The sequence below is a fragment of the Narcine bancroftii genome, unplaced genomic scaffold (genome assembly GCF_036971445.1).
Source record: "Narcine bancroftii isolate sNarBan1 unplaced genomic scaffold, sNarBan1.hap1 Scaffold_106, whole genome shotgun sequence".
NCBI classification, from domain to species: domain Eukaryota; kingdom Metazoa; phylum Chordata; class Chondrichthyes; order Torpediniformes; family Narcinidae; genus Narcine; species Narcine bancroftii.
In genome coordinates, this window is record NW_027211823.1 from 459015 (window position 1) to 477450 (window position 18436).

The 18436-nt window shown below is 49.8% G+C and overlaps 2 long non-coding RNA genes across 3 annotated transcripts in view; both read left to right on the forward strand.

The window, feature by feature from the left end:
• LOC138750213 (uncharacterized) overlaps window positions 1-4105 on the forward strand; it is a 68528-nt gene extending 64423 nt beyond the window's left edge. For both annotated transcript variants that reach the window (XR_011349166.1, XR_011349165.1), the window contains exon 4: window positions 3730-4105. This is a non-coding gene — a long non-coding RNA (uncharacterized lncRNA). The remainder of the gene's footprint in view (window positions 1-3729) is intronic.
• Window positions 4106-11378: 7273 nt separating this feature from the next.
• LOC138750212 (uncharacterized) lies at window positions 11379-17205 on the forward strand. Its single transcript, XR_011349164.1, has 4 exons — window positions 11379-11489; window positions 12601-12790; window positions 13387-13467; window positions 16773-17205. It is a non-coding gene; the product is annotated as an uncharacterized lncRNA (long non-coding RNA).
• Window positions 17206-18436: the final 1231 nt, after the last annotated feature.

Below are 18436 nucleotides of genomic sequence, written 5' to 3' on the forward strand. Positions count from 1 at the left end.
GTTAAACCTTCACATTACTGTGAATGCTGTCTCTCAGCTTCTGCCTCAATCTACCGTTCATCAACATTAAACCTTCTCCCCCTGTTAACTTGGTGTTAAAGTATCAGCCTAAGTTTACCACACATCACCATTAAACCTTCTCCCCATTGTGAGACCGTTTTTACTGTATCTGCCACAGTTTATCGTACGTCACTATTATACCTTCTCACTACTATGAACTCGGTGTTACAGAGCCTGCCACTCTACCGTACATCACCAGTAAACGTTTTCCTTAATGTGAGCCTGATGTTACTGTATCTGCCACAGTTTAGTGTACATCATCATTAAAAATTCTCCCCAATATGAAGCTGGTGTCACTTTATTTGCCAAAGGTTATCGTACAGCTCTGTTAAACATTTTCCCCACTATGAACCCGGTGTCACAGTAACTGCCTCAGTTTCCCATACAACACCAAAAAAGCTTTTTTTCCCCACTCTGAGCACAGTATCAATGTATCTACGTAGTCTCCTGTACATCACCATTAACCTCCTCCCCACAGTGAACCAGATTTCATAGTATCTGCCTCAGTTTATTGTACATCATTTTAAAACCTTCTTACTACTGTAAACCTGGAGTCACAGATTCTGCCTTATTCTACAATACTTCTCTGTTAAACCTTCTCAGTACTGTGAGCACAGTGTCACAGTATCTGCCAAAGTCGTCGACTGTACATCACCGTTAAATATTCTCCCAACTGTGAACCTGGGGCCACAGTGTCTGATACAATTTATCGTACATTACTGTTAAACCCGCCAGATAAGCTCCAGTTAACGAAAGAGGAGTTCTCGCATCTGCAGGAACTGGGGATCATTCGTCGCTCTGACAGCCCTGGGGCTCACCGCTCCACCTGGTCCCAAAAGCCTCCGATGGCTGGCACCCCTGCGGAGATTATCTACGGCTTAATGACATGACAGTATCTGACTGTTACCCCATCCCTCACATTCAGGACTTTATGGCCAATCTGCATGATATGAGAGTATTCTCCAAGGTCAATCTGGTGTGCGTGTATCATCAAATCCCATTGCACCCCAAGGACATCCCCAAAACGGCCATCATCACCTCCTTCGGTTTGTTTGAATTTTTATGCATGCCTTTCAGGCTCAAGAACACCGCCCAGACCTTCCAGCACCTCATGGATACATTGCGCAGGGATTTGAATTTCGTGTTTATTTATCTGGATGACATTCTTGTCGCCAGCAGAGACTGGGCACAACACAAGTCTCACCTGCACACCCTCTTCTCCCGACTGGCTGAATTCAGCCTAATGATCAGCCCGGCCAAATACCAGTTTTGTGCAGAAGAAAATTTGGATGGGATGAAACTAATCCAGAATCCATTGCACAAGATTGGAAAAATTAGATTGAGCGTCTTCAAATACTTGGAAGTTTTGACATCAACAGACTTTGGAGTGGCCACATTTGCTCAGTTACACCATTTTTCTGATGTAAGTGAAGGTGGTTTTCATCCTGTCAGTTACTGAGTCCTGTGAAATAACCAAGTGCGAGTAGATGGTGGATTTGTATTGGGAAAAGCCAGAGTGGCTCCATTAAAGTCAGTCACCAGACCTTGAATGGAATTGACTGCTGCTATTATGGTGAGCAAAATGGACGCTATGTTAAGAAGAGAATTACAGATGGAGTTAGCAGATCCTGTGTTTTGGACTGATAGAACATCAGTTCTTAAATATATTAATAATGAAATTATGAGGTTTCATCTCTTTGTGACTAACAGAGAGAATGAAAACCTGGACAACAACAAATGGCAGATTTACCACAGGACAGAGTTTCACCTGATGAATTCCCATTTACATCCGTGGAAGTTGATTATTTTGGTCCTTTGCAATTAAAGTGAGGACGAAGTGTTGAAAAACAATATGGAGTTATTTTCACTTGTTTGACTATGAGAGCAATTCATATTGAAGTAGCGTCATTGCTTGATACAGACTCTTTTATTAATGTTCTTTGGCGTTTTATTCCTAGATGTGGTCAAGTAAAAGAATTATGTTCTGATAATGGATCTAAATTTAAAGGAGCTGAACGAGAATTATGAAAAGTTATTCAAAATTGGAATCAACGTCAAATTCATGATGCATTATTTCAGAAAGAAGTTAATTGGATATTTAATCCACCCATAGTTATGGGTGTGGTTCGGGTAAGGGTTAGTTTGTTGTGGAGAACGTTTACAAAGGTCTGTACTGGGCAGTACTGGGCAGCAATGCTTAATGTTGTAATGGATGCGGAAGCTCTGGGAAGGGGTAAGGGAGGGACTGGCCAGGAAGTCTGCAGATGCTGGGTCCGAGGGCAATGCACAAACATGCTGGGGAAACTCATGGATAGTTTTGTGAGGAGCAGGTCCTGCATCACGAGTCAAATTGAGTATTTCGAGAAGGTGTCAAAGGAAATAGATGAAGGTCAAGGTCTGTATGTGCTGCACGTGGATTTTAGTAAGGTGCTTCACAAGGTCGTCACGGCGGCCTCATTCAGAATGTCGGGAGACATGGGATCCATGGAACCCTGTTCTGTGTGGATTCAGAATTGGCTTGTCTGCAGTAAACAGAGGGTATTAGTAGATGGAACAATGACTAGTGGCTCTCCAAATGGATCTGCTCTGGGACCCCTGGTCTTTGTGATTTTTATGAATGATGATGGGAATGGAAGGGTGGGTACGTCAGGGGATGACACAGAGGTAGAGATGTTGTAGACAGTGTAGAAGGTTATCATAGGTCATCCAGTTTGCAGAGAAGTGACAGATGGAGTTGAATCCTGTAAATACAGATGTACTTAAACAAGCAATTGGTACAGGTTAATTTCCAGAGTCATTTTTAAGGGCACAAATAAAAGTTATTCCAAAGAAGGTTTGAGACCCATTAAAATTAGCTTCATATAGACCAATATCTTTATTGAATGTGGATTCCAAGAATGTGAGGGCAGAGCACATGGTTAATGGCAGGATTATGAACAGTGTGTAGGACTGAGATATATTTAGATACTGCGCCATAAATCGCTCAAGGTTGCTGTGCAAATTGAGAGGGAGTTTAAGATGGTGTATTGTGTGCTGGCCTTCAGGAGTCAGGGAATTGAGTTCAAAAACCGAGAGGTAACGTTGCAGATATATAAAATTCTAGTCAGACCAGACTTGGAATATTGTGTGCATTCCTGGGACCAGAATACCAGTGGACGTCTAAATAAGGTGAGATGAGGGAACTTTAGACAAGATGTGAGGGGGATATTTTATTCACACAGAATGTAGTGGGTGGCTGGAATACATTGCCAGGGGTAGTACTGGAGGCTCATCCAAAAAAGGCATGAAAAAGATTTTAATATAGGGACAGGAATAAAAGAAAAACAGAAGGTACTGGTGAGAGGGAGGGAAGAGTAATATTGTTGTGGGGTAGGTTCAGATGGGTCAGCTGAAGGGACTCGACTGATCCATCCATGATTTGTCCAGCATCTTGCTGCCATGTCGTGGTGAACCAGGGTGTTGCCTGATGGAGACACGGTACTCTGAGCTCTGCAGATATAGATTGTGGTTTTCTCCATAACACACTTCCTCAGGTAAAGCAGAGGAAGGGAAAGGCCCTAGTGTGCAGGGGTAGGGAGGGGGGTGATGGGTGAGGAGTTGGAGCCCTCCAAACTCATCATGATCAGGCCTCGGAGACGGCATCTCTATCACTCGTATTTCTCTTCCCAGGAGAAGGAGCGATCTCAGAGACAAGACACGAGTCCAGAAGAACGTTGCATCCCAGCTGAACAGAGGATGGACAACATCATGATGGCCTGAACCCCTCCCCTTCTCCCTCTGGCCCTGCCAACTCCATTCACCACCTCTTCCATATCCCTTCACCCACTTCCCCTCCCATTTGTCTCCTACCTCTCCTCCATTCCAACCCCCCCCCACTCACCTTCCCCTTCACCTACCCTCACACCTATGCCCTAAAATTAGCCCTCCTCCCTTCACCTCCCCTTCCTCTCTCCTTTCCCCCTCCCCTTCGCCTCCTACCCTTCCCCTCCCCTTCCATTCCTACCCCTAACAGGGGAAGGAGGGATAGGGGAAGGGGGTAGGAGAAAGTGGGGTAGTGAGAGGGTAGGGGTAGGTAATGGGGTAGTGGTAGGGGGTGCGGGTTTGGGGTAGGGTTAGGGGAAGGGGGTAGGTGTAGAGGATAGGAGTAGGGTTTAGCTTAGGGTTGGGGAAGGTGGGTAGAATTAAGATAAGGGTCAGGGACGGGTAGAGGTACAGTTAGATTTAGGGTTAGGAGATGTGGGCTCGGGTTAGGTCGAGGTTTAGGGTTAGGTTTAGAGTTCGGGGAAGTGGGCTTGTGTTAAGTTTAGGGGAAGGGGGTAGGAGTAGGAGGTAGAGGTGGGGTGTGAGTTGGGGTTAGGGGAAGGTGGGTAAGATTAGGGTTGGGTTTAGGGGACAGCGTAGGGATAGGGTTAGAGGAGAGGGTGGAAATAAGAGTTAGGGTTGGGGACGTGGTGTAGTGTTTAAGGGTATCGGTAGTGTTAATGTTAAGGTTAGGGTTTGTTAGGGGTTAGGGTTAGGTTGGGGAGGGGAGCGTGGGCGGCGAGCGGGGCACAGGAAATGGGGAGGTGATGAGGGAGGGGAATGGGCAGGGAAATGAGGAGGGTTACGGTGTAGAGGAAATGGGAGGTGAATGTAGGAAGGCACCGCTTCCCCCACGTTATCCCTGCCTCCTCTCCTCCTTCCAGAGGAAGCTGGACCTCATTCCGGCCAGAACCTCACTGTAGTTTCAGAGCCTCCGTTTCAGGAAGTGCCTTCGACGCTTGCTGCTGGACAGACATCTTGTCTCTTGATTCATTCTATACCATTGATATTAAATTTAAAAATGATTTGGTCTTTTAAAGCTTGAACTCAAAAGTCTGGTCCAGAATGACAACACAGAAACAGGCCCTTCGGCCCCACTCTCCTGCTGGCTGTGCTGTAGTAATCAGTCCATATTCTTGTCCACCTTTTCATTCTTAGTTCCCATCAACCTCATGTTGCCTTGTCAATCTCACGGCCTGTGGGAAGAAGCTATTTCCCTCCCTGGCTTCTCTGCTTTTATTCCTCCATATCTCCTTCCTTTTGGCAGGGGGACAAAGATGCTCTTTGCTGGATATCTGGGAGTCTATTTACAGAGCCCATCCCTGCAAAAAATTCAGGGGTTCCTTGCCTTGAGGTTCCACCCATGTTGCCTCTCCCTCAGCACTCTCTCGTCAGAACACAATTGCACCCTCCTTCCCCTCCTCTCCCAGGTCTCAGTATCCCCCTGACAATTCCAGTCAGCTGCCATGTCTACACCCTGCCCCACCTGCTATCGAATGCCCTGCATCCTCCTTCCCCATTGGTTTCCTCCTGTTATCAGGCATCAGGATGGACCCCACCCTGTTGAAACTACCCATATTCTCACTGATCTCTCTGTGCCTCTGCCCTCCATCCAGGGGTCTTGGTTGTCTTGTGGTGATGGTGGAGAACAAAGTACCAACTCAAGGAGATGGGGAGCTGTAAGGAGACCCCCAGTTCCAGGAGACAGGGAGAACCACAGAGATGCCCAACTCTGTCAATCCGGTAGAACCCGGTCATCAGGTGCAAGGAGCTCTTGGTACTGCTGCACGTGAGGTAGGTGTGGCCCATCCCCACACCTCCACCCTGTCAATTCCCAAAACACATTTCCTATTCATGTGGGGGTCCAAAATGGATAGAGTCTGGAGGACCATGTACGTCGTCAATCAATGGGGGAATAACCCTAACTAGCATGGCTATTGTGTATGGCTGTGCTTGGAAACAAAGTGCAAGGGCACCAAAAGCCGCTATGTGCTGAGGTTCTACCTGGCTCAGGTGTTGCGAAAGATTGGTCTGGCCCTGATGCCACACAATGTTCTAGTCAGCAGGACTTTGCCCCATCACCTTCATGGGAATGGTTGCATAGACAAACACTATTGACTACAGGGCCATCAGGCAGTAGTCAGCATGGAATTCCTGCTGACACAGAGACTAGGACTTGATGAGATACTGCGGGGTGGTCCCCTGAGCAGAGCATCCAGAGACAGACATCCAGAACTGCTGGAAGACCAGAATCTCAGTGAAAGATTCCCTTTGGTCTGCCTGAAACCCAGATAAGAGAAGCAAACACTAGAAGCCCAAAGCAAAGGGAGGAAGGTTTAGGGGCAATATAAGGGGTACTTGTTTTTACACAGAGTTGTGGGTGCCAGGAATGCCTTGCCAGGAGTGGTGATGAAGGTTGAAATATTAGCAGCATTTAAGGGCTTCTTGGACACATGAATGAAGGAAACATAGAAGATAGGAGCAGGAGTAGGTCATTTGAACCTTCGAGCCTGCTCCGCCATTCAACGAGATCATGGCTGATCTTAAAGTTCAGTATCCCGTCCCCGCCTTCTCTCCGTAACCTTTAATACCCTTATACTGAAGAAATATATCTAATTCCCTCTTAAACATATTTAATGAACCTGCCTCTACTGCCCTCTGTGGCAATGAATTCTACAGATTCACCACTCTCTGGGTAAAGAAATTCCTCCTCATCTCGGTCCTAAAGGTTTGCCTATTATCCTCAAACCATGGCCCCGGGTTCTGCATTTTCCCATCCTTGGAAACATCCCATCTGCATCCATTCTGTCCAGTACTGCCAGAATTTTACATGTCTCTATGAGATCCCCTCTCAATCTTCTAAACTCCAGCAAGTACAATCCCAATTTGCGCAATCTTTCGTCATAAGTCATTCCTGCCATTCCAGGTATCAGCCTGGTGAATCCCCTCTGCACTCCCTCCATTGCAAGAATTGGGGGTTATGAAGGAGGAAGGGTCTAGTTTTTATTTTGCTTGGAATTGATAGGTCAGCGCAACATTGAGGTCTGAAGGGCATAACTGTTCGACGTTAACCTGCTGGTCTTTTAGCACATGGAGATGTGGGTGAGGGAACGCTGCCCACCGGCCTATTCCAGGTTGCTGAGAGATGCACTGAGGCTTGGCGCAGCCAACACGAGGGCGCTGTGGGGAAGGACTCTCATCCCCCGTGTCTTGAGGGGCGGAGACTAAGGGGAACCCCTTCAACCACAGAGTGCAGTGAGTAACCACAAGGTGTCAAAGTGGTGGGATGATGTTAAACAGAGAACATGAGCAGTGAAGGGAATATAGGCATGCAACACGAGGATGAGAAAAGACATGGAACAGTTGTCCTCTTGGTCAATAATTTTAGAATAAAGTTAATTTTGGGGTGAAAAAGAGAAAAGCCCGAACTCAGTCACCTTTGTTTCATGAGATACATTCTCCAATCCAGGAAAGCTCCTCTGTACCCGTTCAAATTTAACCTGAGGAAACTGTGTTCATGGTGGAAACCTCTGCAAACACACAACCGGACCTACGCACAGAGAGACAAATGATACACGTGCAGTCCCTCCCAAAAAAGAAATAAATTCTCTTGAATCAATAGCAGAGTCATGGAGTCTTTGACTGAGCCGGTCATCCATCATTCTCCATTCTCACTGCTCGCAGGAAGAATCTGTTTCTGGGCCTGGTGCTACTGGCTCCGATATTCCTCGACCTCTTTCCTGATGAGAAGAGCTGCCAAATGCTGTGGGCAGGTGGAAGGGATCCTCGACGACGTTGACAATGAACCCGGTTTATCCCATTGATATTTGGGGTGGGTGGGTTGGAGGAAGAGAGTACCCATGATCCTATCTGCCACTCGTGGTCCTGCCGATCATTTTAAAAAAATATTTATAAACTTAAAACCACAACAAATTCACACAATTAATAATAATGCTCATCTAATGTGTGGCATCTATAAAAGAAAGAATAAAGAAACCACCCCCCACCCCCATCCCCAATATCCTACCCTCTCCCACTTCTCTCCTCAACAGAAGTGACTGCTACAGTGGTGACCTCAGCAGGACCCAGCCCTTCAGTTGGACATGAAGATCACGGTCCAGGCGGCTCTTCAGATGGTTTGGTTGAAGCTGTCAATGTTCTGGATGTCGCAGCTACACGTGGGGTTCAAACAGGCCAAGGACCAGTTCCACCTCCAAGAGATCACCGCTGATGACATCCATTACTCCTCCACGATGTTCTTGCTCATCAGGACATGGCAGCAAGGCTCATCGACTTCTGACATCAGCCTCCCAAGAAAGGCAAATAGGATGCCCTCATGGAGCTCTTAACCCGCACCTTCAGGCCACGCCTTCATCCTCCACCTCATTCTGTTCCTGCTCTCACTGTTGCATGGCCCAGACAGTCATCCCAACATGACTCCTTTCATGCTATTTCTTTTCAGCTCTCACCAAACGCCCTGGACCCACTTTTCAGGAACTTCCCTCTTCCTCCCTATATCATTGGTATCTCCATGTACCACAACCTCTGGCCCACTTTAGGATGTCTTGTACACCAGCAGCAACACCCCAGACACTGGCACCAGGGAGGCACCACCTGGAAAAGGTCCAGGGTCCTAGTCCAACAGTCCTTTTCCTGAGAATCCAGGCAGCAGAGAAATATCAATGGTTGCTCAAAGCAAAATCCTCATTGCGGTGCCCACCAACAAGTTGAGGCACAAAGTTTTGTGGGTCTTTTCGGTTACTGGTGCCAACATATTCCCCATCTCACCCTGCCCCTCCATCTACTGTACAATGTTGCCCAGAAAAAAAAACTCTCAGCTTCATTGATGACCTGAACAACAAATGGCTTCTTAAATGGCAAAACACGCTGTTCAACACCACTGCCACTGACCATAAGCACCCCCCAACCCCTCAAAACTGGAAGACCCTTTGAATGACTTGTCTCTGCAATGAAGACAATGGCCTAGTGGAGCCTCGAGCAAAAGAGGCAAGGTCGCCGAGTCCCACACAGCTTCTGGTTCAATTCCCTCCTGGAAGCTGCCTCTCGCGACTCCCCATCTGAGTGTCAGATGCTCGCCTGCTCACCACAGAGAACCAGATGGCAGCAGAGACAGTCACACTCCAGCCACACCTCCCCAACATGTGATGGGTTAAATCTGCGGATGCCACTCACAGCGGACCGAAGAAGTGGTACATGGCAGACCGCACAGCGGCCGGGCCCGAAGGGCTGAGCCACTTGCAAGAACAGATCATGTCCTGTCCGAAAGTGACAGCCTCCCACTTGAATGACCCCGAGAAGAGCTTGGCACCATGGCCTGGGGCAAACCGTTCAACATCCTCGATGCTGGACAGCAGGAAAAAGCTTGGTTTACTGACGGCTCCGGCTGGTGGAGGTGCGAAAAACAACGGTGTAAAGTGGGAGCGCTCCAGCCCACCACAGATAAAGTACTGACACAAGAGGGTGAGGTGGAGGGGAGAGCCAACTGTCCAAGCTGGCAGCTGTGGCACTGATCCGAAAAGGGACAACCAGGCGGGCCCAGGAGCCTCTTTTCCGATCAGTGCAACAGGATTTCTGGGCTGTGCCAAACAGCACGTCAGTGTGGATGGGTCGGCATCAGGAGACAGGGAGGCAGATCCATGGCTGCCTGCTCTGAGGACAACAGCACTGGCAGATCTTCTGAGAGGTGGAACAACAAAAGAATAGTCAGGGTCCACCACGTGGATGGACACACCTCCAGGAAAACCGCTGAAGCTGATGCAATGCCACTGTGGACTGAGCTGCTCAAATATGCTCTGCCACTATTTCCCCAAGCAGAGAGACCCCAGAGCCTTGGCAGCATTGGTGCATCATAAATGTGGGCATATGGGGGCACTATGATGGACAGAGGATCTGGGGGTCTCATGATGTTGCAAGAACTGTGATGGCCAAATGCCCTATTTGTCAGCAATTAAACCCAAGGGCCACATTCGCTGGGGTTCGGGAGCCGGCCAAGTCTGATAAATTGACCATATCAGGCCTCTCCCCTGCCAAAATAAAAAGTGATATGTTCTCACGATGGTCAGCACATACTCGGATGTCCTGCCAGCGGGCCGACCAAGCACCATTTAAGCGTGCTCCATATGTGGAATACCCTATCGGATAACGTCCGACCAGCAATGGGTGGTGATGCCAAGTATTTGGGGCCACCTGCATATCCCCTACCACCCACAGGCATCCAAGATCAATGAGTGAATGAATGACCTGTTCAAGGTATTGTATGTGACAAGTTGATTGTCAAGTCTTCTATCCACGACTGGTTGCAAGTGTATCGATTAATCCGGCGAGTTTGTGTCTGTGTGTATCTTTTATTCCTCGTGCGACTTCACTACGTGTCAATAAAAGACAACTGTGTTCAAATTCGCCACCCTTGGGAACCCTCGATTCAGTTTCACACACATAATAATTGGTGCAGTGAGCAGGGTCCTTCGAGTTCCGACTGAACACAGCTGCAGTGGAGATGCTTTCGAATCAGTGCAGGAAATCGAGTGCAGGCAGGGAGAACAAGATCTGTGGGTGGACTGACGAGAGTGCAGGGTTAGGAAGCTTGGCAAGCATGCTGGCGGACCACCGCAAACTGGTAGACTGGTCCAAGCTCCTGGATCCACATCTTGAGAAAATAGGTCACCACGTGTTGTCCCACTTCAAGAAGTTGGGGTTCCCAAAATCTAAGGGGAATCAGAGGGTGCCTTTTGGCTGCCAGTGTTTCTCCTTAGAAACCAATGTGAGATCATAGAAAGGAAAGATTTGGAGAGGGCCCAGGAAAATAAGGAGATAAAGCTGGTCCAGCAGTGCTGCTGTGCACTGCAGGAGGCAGTACAGACTCCCCCAACCTGAGCCACTGATGTCGAGATGAGAGGGACAGAGTTAGCCAACAGGCATGCCAATGAAGGTCTGACTCCCCCACCCCCCACACCCCCAGTGAGTGAGTTTGTACTGGCCATGGAGCGATTAGCCGAGGCCATTTGCCAGGATTCAGGCATTAAAGGTTTCAGAACAGGCCAGGAAGAGCATGAAATCAATTTATTTGCAGAAGTTGTTCTGATATATCTGACAGACCCGACACACTCATTGCCCAAGTTGTGCTCCACCTTGGAGGACTATGGGGAGATCTCTGGGTATAAGTTCTTTTGGGATATGTGCAAAATCATGTCACTTAGGAAAAGGGATTAGAGCCAATGTCAAGAAAATAGTCAACAAATGTGGCGGCAAAATGGCATCAAATATCTAGGAGTTAGAATAGATAACAACGAGTAATTTAGACCAGCTGAATTATTCTCCCCTTGCTTGGGGAAATTGAGGAGGATTTAAATGGTTGGATGTCCCTGCCCATTACACTAGTGGTGTGACAGAGAGGGGAGGTGTTACAGAGGGGGGAGATGATGACACAGAGGGGGTGATGATGTCACTGCATGGGGCAGCCATAGCTGAGTCATGCCATGGCACAGCAACACGAGAAAGATGCCTCTCCTGGAAGGGGATTCTAGCCCGCGTGTCGGAGTAGGATGCTGTCTCATCCCAGGGACCCTCTGATCAACAGGGTTGAGTTTGGAAGCACCCTGCGCCCATGGGTGAGATAAAGAGCCTGTTACAGGCTCCCCTACAGGGACAGAGCCTCCTCTGGCACCATCCTTCACCCAGTGTGGGCGGAGAGAATGGAGGCTGCATTTAATCCCCTCTCCCCATCCTGAGTGCAGGGCACTTTATGAGGCAGCTGGAGGGGACTGGGGAGGGGAGAACAATGGCATGTGAGGGGATACAGGGATGGGGTCTGTAGGATTGGAGGGGAGAATGAAGGAACGGGGTTGCACCACAGGCTAATGTCAAGGGAGATTGGATCAGAGGTAGGGGACATAGGGTTGAGCTTGGGGCATGGGGTGCGAGGGGACGGAAAGCACTGGGGAAACCATGGGGGTGTTGTTGGGTGGGGGATGAGAGTGTGGTAGAGGAATCGGGGCAGGGGAGAGTGTGAGGTGTCTGAGGGAGAAGAGAAGTTGCGAGGGGGATGGAAGGCAGACCTTTCATCAGAAATGGGACAGAGCTCCCTCTCCACCTGGAATGGGATCTGTCCACTGAGAGACAGGACCGCTCCTCCACCCGCACCCCCACCCCCGTGGTTACAAGATCCCTTCAACCCCACAACCCCCCAACTGGGATAGGATTCTTTCCCCAGTGGACCTGGATCAAGGTGCTAGAAAGTGTTTCTGCTGCGGTGGACCCAGCAGAGTTTAGCGGTGAAGAGTGGGGCTCTCTCCGCACCACCTGCTCCCTCAGGCGACGAGGTCTCGCTTGCATCATGGAAGATCACGGTGTTGCTAAGCTTCTGGGAATGTGGAGGGCTTCTGCTAAACCTGTGGTAGGGTTCAGAGTGGTTCATCTCCCCGGGACGTGCTGAAGGTCAAGGATGACCCGATCCTCTCATGGAGGGAGGGTTGTAGACAGAATGATCGGCTGCGGAACTGGCCTCAGTCTGAGGAGAGTGATCAAAGAGGGACCTGGGGTGGCAATATTTCTACTGAGAGGCTGGAACGAACCACCAGAGGATCAATTCTGACATTTAGGTGACCCTTGGAAGGGAGTTAGAGGGAGGGGTAGAGACTAACTTGGACAGCAAGGCTGGGTTGGGATAAATGACCTGTTGTGTACCCTCTGGGTGTGTAAATGCTGCTGCTTCTGCCCCAGAGGACATGGCAATAAGGTCACAACAGAGGTGGCCACACCGGGTCATGGACCCAACGTCCCCAAGGTGGTGTCCTGCACAGATGATAAAATCATCGACAATGGATCTTTCGGTGTGGTGTACCAGGCAAGGCTGGTGGACTCCGGAGAGCTGATTGCCATCAAGAAGATCTTGCAAGACAAGAGATTCAAGGTGAGGGGGAGGAGCAGTTGTGTGGAAATGGAACACCCTGATATTTAACTTTAGGGCCTACAGCACGTTCACAGGCCCTTGCGACACATGAGCCCGTTTCACACAATTACACCCAATTGACAAACACCCCAAACACATTTTTGAAGGGTGGGTGGAAAGAGGAGCATCTGACAGAGACGAAAGCAGCCATGGGGTTTGGAAACAGAGAAAGTCACACAAACCCACAACAGCACCCCCCCTCCCCACACACAACCCCCCACCCCCCACACACACACACAAACACACACACACACACACACACACACACACACACATCAGAGATTTTCTGCAAATTAATTGTTCAGTAGAAGCTGGGAAAACAATCATAAAAACTGAAATGATACTTCATTGAACCCCCTGACGAGTCCCCACTCCAGCGACACGAAAAGTCCCTCCCACTGACTCTCGAAAAGTCCCCCACTTCGGCCTCCCTAGGAGTTCCCCACCTCTGACCTCTTGACGAATCTCCTCACCGCCTCCCCCCTCAACTTGGACAAGTCGCCCCTCAGGGCCCCGACCCATCGCCCAGCCTTGCTGATGTTCCTCTCTCGCCATAGAACCGCAAACTGCAGATCGTGCGAAAGTTGAATCACACCATCATTGTCCCTCTTCTCAACTTCTACTCCTCTGTAGTCAAGGTAAGATCCACCTGCACCCACCCCACCCCCACTCTGATGCATATTATTTGCTGCTTCCTTCCCCATTCCTTCAATCGATCTGTCTCGCTGCAGCCTCTCTGTTGCCTCCATCCTGCCCCTCTGACCAGTGCCGACTCCTTGAAGCTGGCTGCCCTGCTCCTCACCCATTAACTCATGACCTCTTGCCATTTCAACTCCAGACAGCAGCAGCCAAGACCACAAGACAAGGTCGCCAAATTCGGCCACTCAGCCCCTCCAGTCTGTTTCCCCAATTCATTTCACGAATGTATTTTCCCCCATAACTCACTTCCCCAGAACCTTTTGGTGCGCTTCCAAATCAACGCCTGCTCTGAATCGTCCCAACAACTCAGCCTCCACATGTTCGACCCCAGCCAACACCCGGCTGCAAACATTTCTCATCTCAAAACGTCAATGGTTTTCTCTCCCGGTGAATCCTTGCCTCACGAGGGAGGGCGGTCAGAGCTGCACATTTTGTGCAGTCTCACCAGAAGCCGAATGATGGGGCAGTGGACGGGTCCACTACGGCCTGTTGACGCTCTGCTCGCTGAGCCCTTGGATTCATGCCATGTTGTGTTGAGCAGTGGGGGCATCAGGCCTACAGAGAGCAGGAGGCGCTGGCACTCCAGTTGGGAGAGGCACTGGGTGTTGGAGGGTAAATCCAGCTGACATGTTTGTATTGTGTCCAAGAGAAAGAGGAGGTTTATTTGAATCTGCGTCTGGACTATGTTCCCGAGACAGTTCACTGCATGGCCCAGCACTTCAACAAGGCCAAGCAGCCCATTCCCATGATCTACATCAAGGTGGTTGTGGGTCTGGGTGGTCAAGTTGTCCACTGGGGCAAGCTTGGATGGTGGGGTTGGAGGATATGAAGGAGTTTACTGGCTGAGTCTCGCTGGGGACTGGATATCGATGAAGGGTGCATGAGGGTCTCAATGGGTATTGGTGAGGAGAGAAAGGGTAGTGAGGGGAGAGGGGTGGAGAGGATGATGAGGATGGATGTTGATTGGCAGGGAGGGGCCCTTCACCCACCTCCCCTTACCCTCAGGATCCAGACCCGGCCAGTGTGGAGGCAGAGTGGGTCATGTTATATCGTTGTGTTGCCAGATGTTCATGTACCAGCTGTAGCAGAGCATGGCCTACTTCCATCCTCAGGGGGTTTTCCATTGAGACATCAAGCCCCAAAAGATGCTGGTAGATCCCAAGATGGCCTTCTTATTGCTCCTTTATTTAGGCAGGTAGATCCAACCGTGTCTTCCCGTTCACCACCTCAATGCGGTCCTGATCCCTCTCCCCAACACGGCCTTGTCCCCTCCCCACCAGCTCTCATCCCTCCCTCACCAGCTCTCTCTCCTCCTCCCTCTCCGAACTTGCCCCTTCCACAGCTTAATAACTTATTCTAAATAAGATTGTGGGGGGCTTAGATGGAATGAACAGCCAGAAACCTTTCCTAAAGTGTCAGGTGCAAATCTCAGAGAGCATCCGCTTCAGGTGAGGGGAGATTTTTTTTATGCAGAGAGTTGTGAGAACTTTGAATGCGTCATCGGAGAAAGTGGTAGTGGTTGGTAGAATAGGTACATATAAAAGTCTCTGAGACGAGCATGTGGATGTAAGGGAACAGAATTTTTACATGATAGAGGAATTTGGGGATATGGCGAGAAGGCAGGGTAGGTCGAGTTAGGTCATAAATTAGATCAGCCATGATCGTATTGAATGGCGAAGCAGGCTCGATAGGCCATTTTTGTCCTACTCCTGTTCCCACTTCCTATGTTCCTATGGGTGTGGTACAGGTAAAGGTTGTGGAGAACATTTACAAAGGTCAGTTCAGCCTTTATGGGCCAAAGGGCCTGTACTGGGCAGCAATGCTTGATGTTCTAATGGATGCGGAAGCTCTGGGAAGGGGTAAGGGAGGGACTGGCCAGGAAGTCTGCAGATGCTGGGGCCGAGGGCAATTCCCAAACATGCTGGGCAAACTCATGGATAGTTTTGTGAGGAGCAGGTCCTGCTTCACGAGTCAAATTGAGTATTTCGAGGAGGTGTCAAAGGAAATAGAAGAAGGTCAAGGTCTGTATGTGCTGCACGAGGATTTTAGTAAGGTGCTTGACAAGGTCCCCACGGTGGCCTCATTCAGAATGTCCGGAGGCATGGGATCCATGGAGCCTTGGCTGTGTGGATTCAGAATTGGCTTGTCTGCAGAAAACAGAGGGCAGTAGTAGATGGAACAATGACTAGTGGCGCTCCAAAGGGATCTGCTCTGGGACCCCTGCTCTTTGTGATTTTTATGAATGATGATGGGAGTGGAAGGGTGGGTACGTCAGGGGATCACACAGAGGTAGAGATGTTGTAGACAGTGTAGAAGGTTGTCATAGGTCATCCAGTTTGCAGAGAAGTGACAGATGGAGTTCAAACCAGTAAATCAGATGTACTTAAATAAGCAACTGGTCCAGGTTTATTTCCAGAGTCATTTTCAAGGGCACGAATAACAGTTATTCCAAAGAAGGTTTGAAACCCATTAAAAGTAGCTTCATATAGACCAATATCTTTATTGAATGCGGATTACAAGAATGTGTGGGCAGAGCACTTGGTTAATGGCAGGATTATGAACAGTGTGCAGGACAGAGAAATATTTAGATCCTGCTCCATAAATCACTCAAGGTTGCTGTGCAAATTGATAGGGAGTTTAAGATGGTGTATTGTGTGCTGGCCTTCAGGAGTCAGGGGATTGAGTTCAAAAACCAAGAGGTATCGTTGCAGATGTATAAAATTCTCGTCAGACCACACTTGGAATATTGTGTGCATTCCTGGGGCGAGAATACCAGAGGACGTCTAAATAAGGTGAGCTGAGGGAAATTTAGGCAAGACGTGAGGGGTACATTTTATTCGCACAGAATGTAGTGGGTGGCTGGAATGCATTGCCGGGTTAGTAGCAGAGGCTGGTCCAAAAAAGGAGGGTACTGGTGTGAGGGAGGGGAGGGTAACATTGTTGTGGGGTAGGTTCAGATGGATCAGCTGAACGGTCTCGACTGATCCATCCATGATTGTCTAACATCTTGCTGCCATATCGTGGAGAACCCGGGTGTTGCCTGATGGACATACGTTGCTCTGAGCTCTGCAGAGAGAGATCGTGGTTTTCGCCAAAACACACTTCCTCAGGTAAAGCAGAGGAAGGGGAAAGGCTCCAGTGTTCAGGGGTAGGGGGGATGATGGGGGAAGAATTGGGACTCTCCAAAGTCATTGTGATCAGGCCTCAGAGTCAGTACCTCTATCACTTATATTTCTCTTCCCAGGAGAAGGAGCGATCTCAGAGACAAGACACGAGTCCAGAAGAAACTCGCATCCCAGCTGAACAGAGGGCAGACAACATCATGATGGCCTGAATCCCTCCCCTCCTTCTCCCTCTGGCCCTGCCAACCCCATTCCCTGCCTTTTCCATGTCCCTTCACCCACTTCTCCTCTAACCCTCCTCCATCCCAACCCCCTCCCGCTCACCTTCCCCTTCCCCTGCCCTCACACCTATGCCCTAACCCCAGCCCTCCACCCTTCACCTTCGCCTTCCCCTCTCCCCTTCCCTTCCCCTTACCCCCTCCCCTTCCCCTCCCCCTTCCCCTCCCCTTCCCCTCCCCTAACCCTCCCCCTTCCCCTCCCCTTCTCCTCCTCCCCTTCCCCTCCCCCTTCCCTTTCCCCTTCCTACCCCTAACCTAGGGGAAGGAGGGGGAGGGGAAGGGGGTAGGAGAAAGGGGGTAGTGGAAGGGGGTAAGGGTAGGGATTGTGGTAAGGGGTAGGGTAGGGGGTAGTGGTAGGGGGTGCGGGTAAGGGAAAGGGGTAGGAGGTAGGGTTAGGGGAAGTGGGTAGGTTGTAAGGGATAGGGTAGGGGTAGTGGAAGGGGGTGCGGGTATGGGGAAGGTGTAGGAGGTAGGCTTAGGGGAAGGGGGTAGGTTGTAAGGGATAGGGTAGGGGATAGTTGTAAGGGGTGTGGGTATGGGGAAGGGGTAGGAGGTAGGGTTAGAGGAAGGGGGTAGTTGTAGGGGGTGTGGGTATGGGGAAGGGGTAGGAGGTAGGGTTAGGGGAAGGGGGTAGGTTGTAAGGGATAGGGGTAGGGTTTAGTTTAGGGTTGGCGAAGTTGGGTAGAGTTAGGGTTAGGGTTAGGAGCATTGTAGAGGTAGCATTAGGGTTAGTGTTCGGGTAGGGCTATATCTTGGTTTATTGTTAGGTTTATAGTTCGGGGAAGTGGGCTTGTGTTAGGTATAGGGGAAGGGGGTAGGAGCAGGGGGGTAGAGGAGGAGTGAGGTTTGGGATTAGGGTATGGTGGGTAGCATTAGGGTTGGGGTTAGGGGGTGGCATAGGCGTAGGGATAAAGTTAGGGTTAGTGGACAGGGTGGGGGTAGAGTTAGGGGACGTGGATTGGTGGTAGCGGGTATCGGTAGTGTTAAGGTTAGGTTTAGGATTTTGTTAGGGGTTAGGGTTAGGAGTAGGAGGAAGGGAAGGGGGAGGGGAATGGGGGAGGCGAGCGGGGGACGGGAACTGGGGAAGGGAAGGGGAGGGTATGTGGGAGGGGAACGGGCAGTGGAAAGGGGAGGGGAACGGGGTAGAGGAAAGGGGAGGTGAACGGTGGATGGCATCCCTAGCCCCTCTCCTCCCCTTCCCTTCCCCCGCATTTCCCCTGCCTCTCCTCTCCTCCTTCCAGAAGAAGCTGGGCCTCTTTCCGTCCAGAACCTCCCTGTGGTTTCAGAGCCTCCGTTTCAGGAAGTGCTTTCGACGCTTGCTGCTGGATAGACATCTTGTCTCTTGATTCATTCTGTACCGTTAATATTAAAATTAAAAATGATTGGGTTTTTTAAAGCTTGAACTCAAACGGCTGGTCCAGATAGACAAAACAGAAACAGGCCCTTCAGCCCCTCTCTCCTGCTAGCTGAGCTGTTGTAATCAGTCCATATTCCTCTAACCCTTTTCA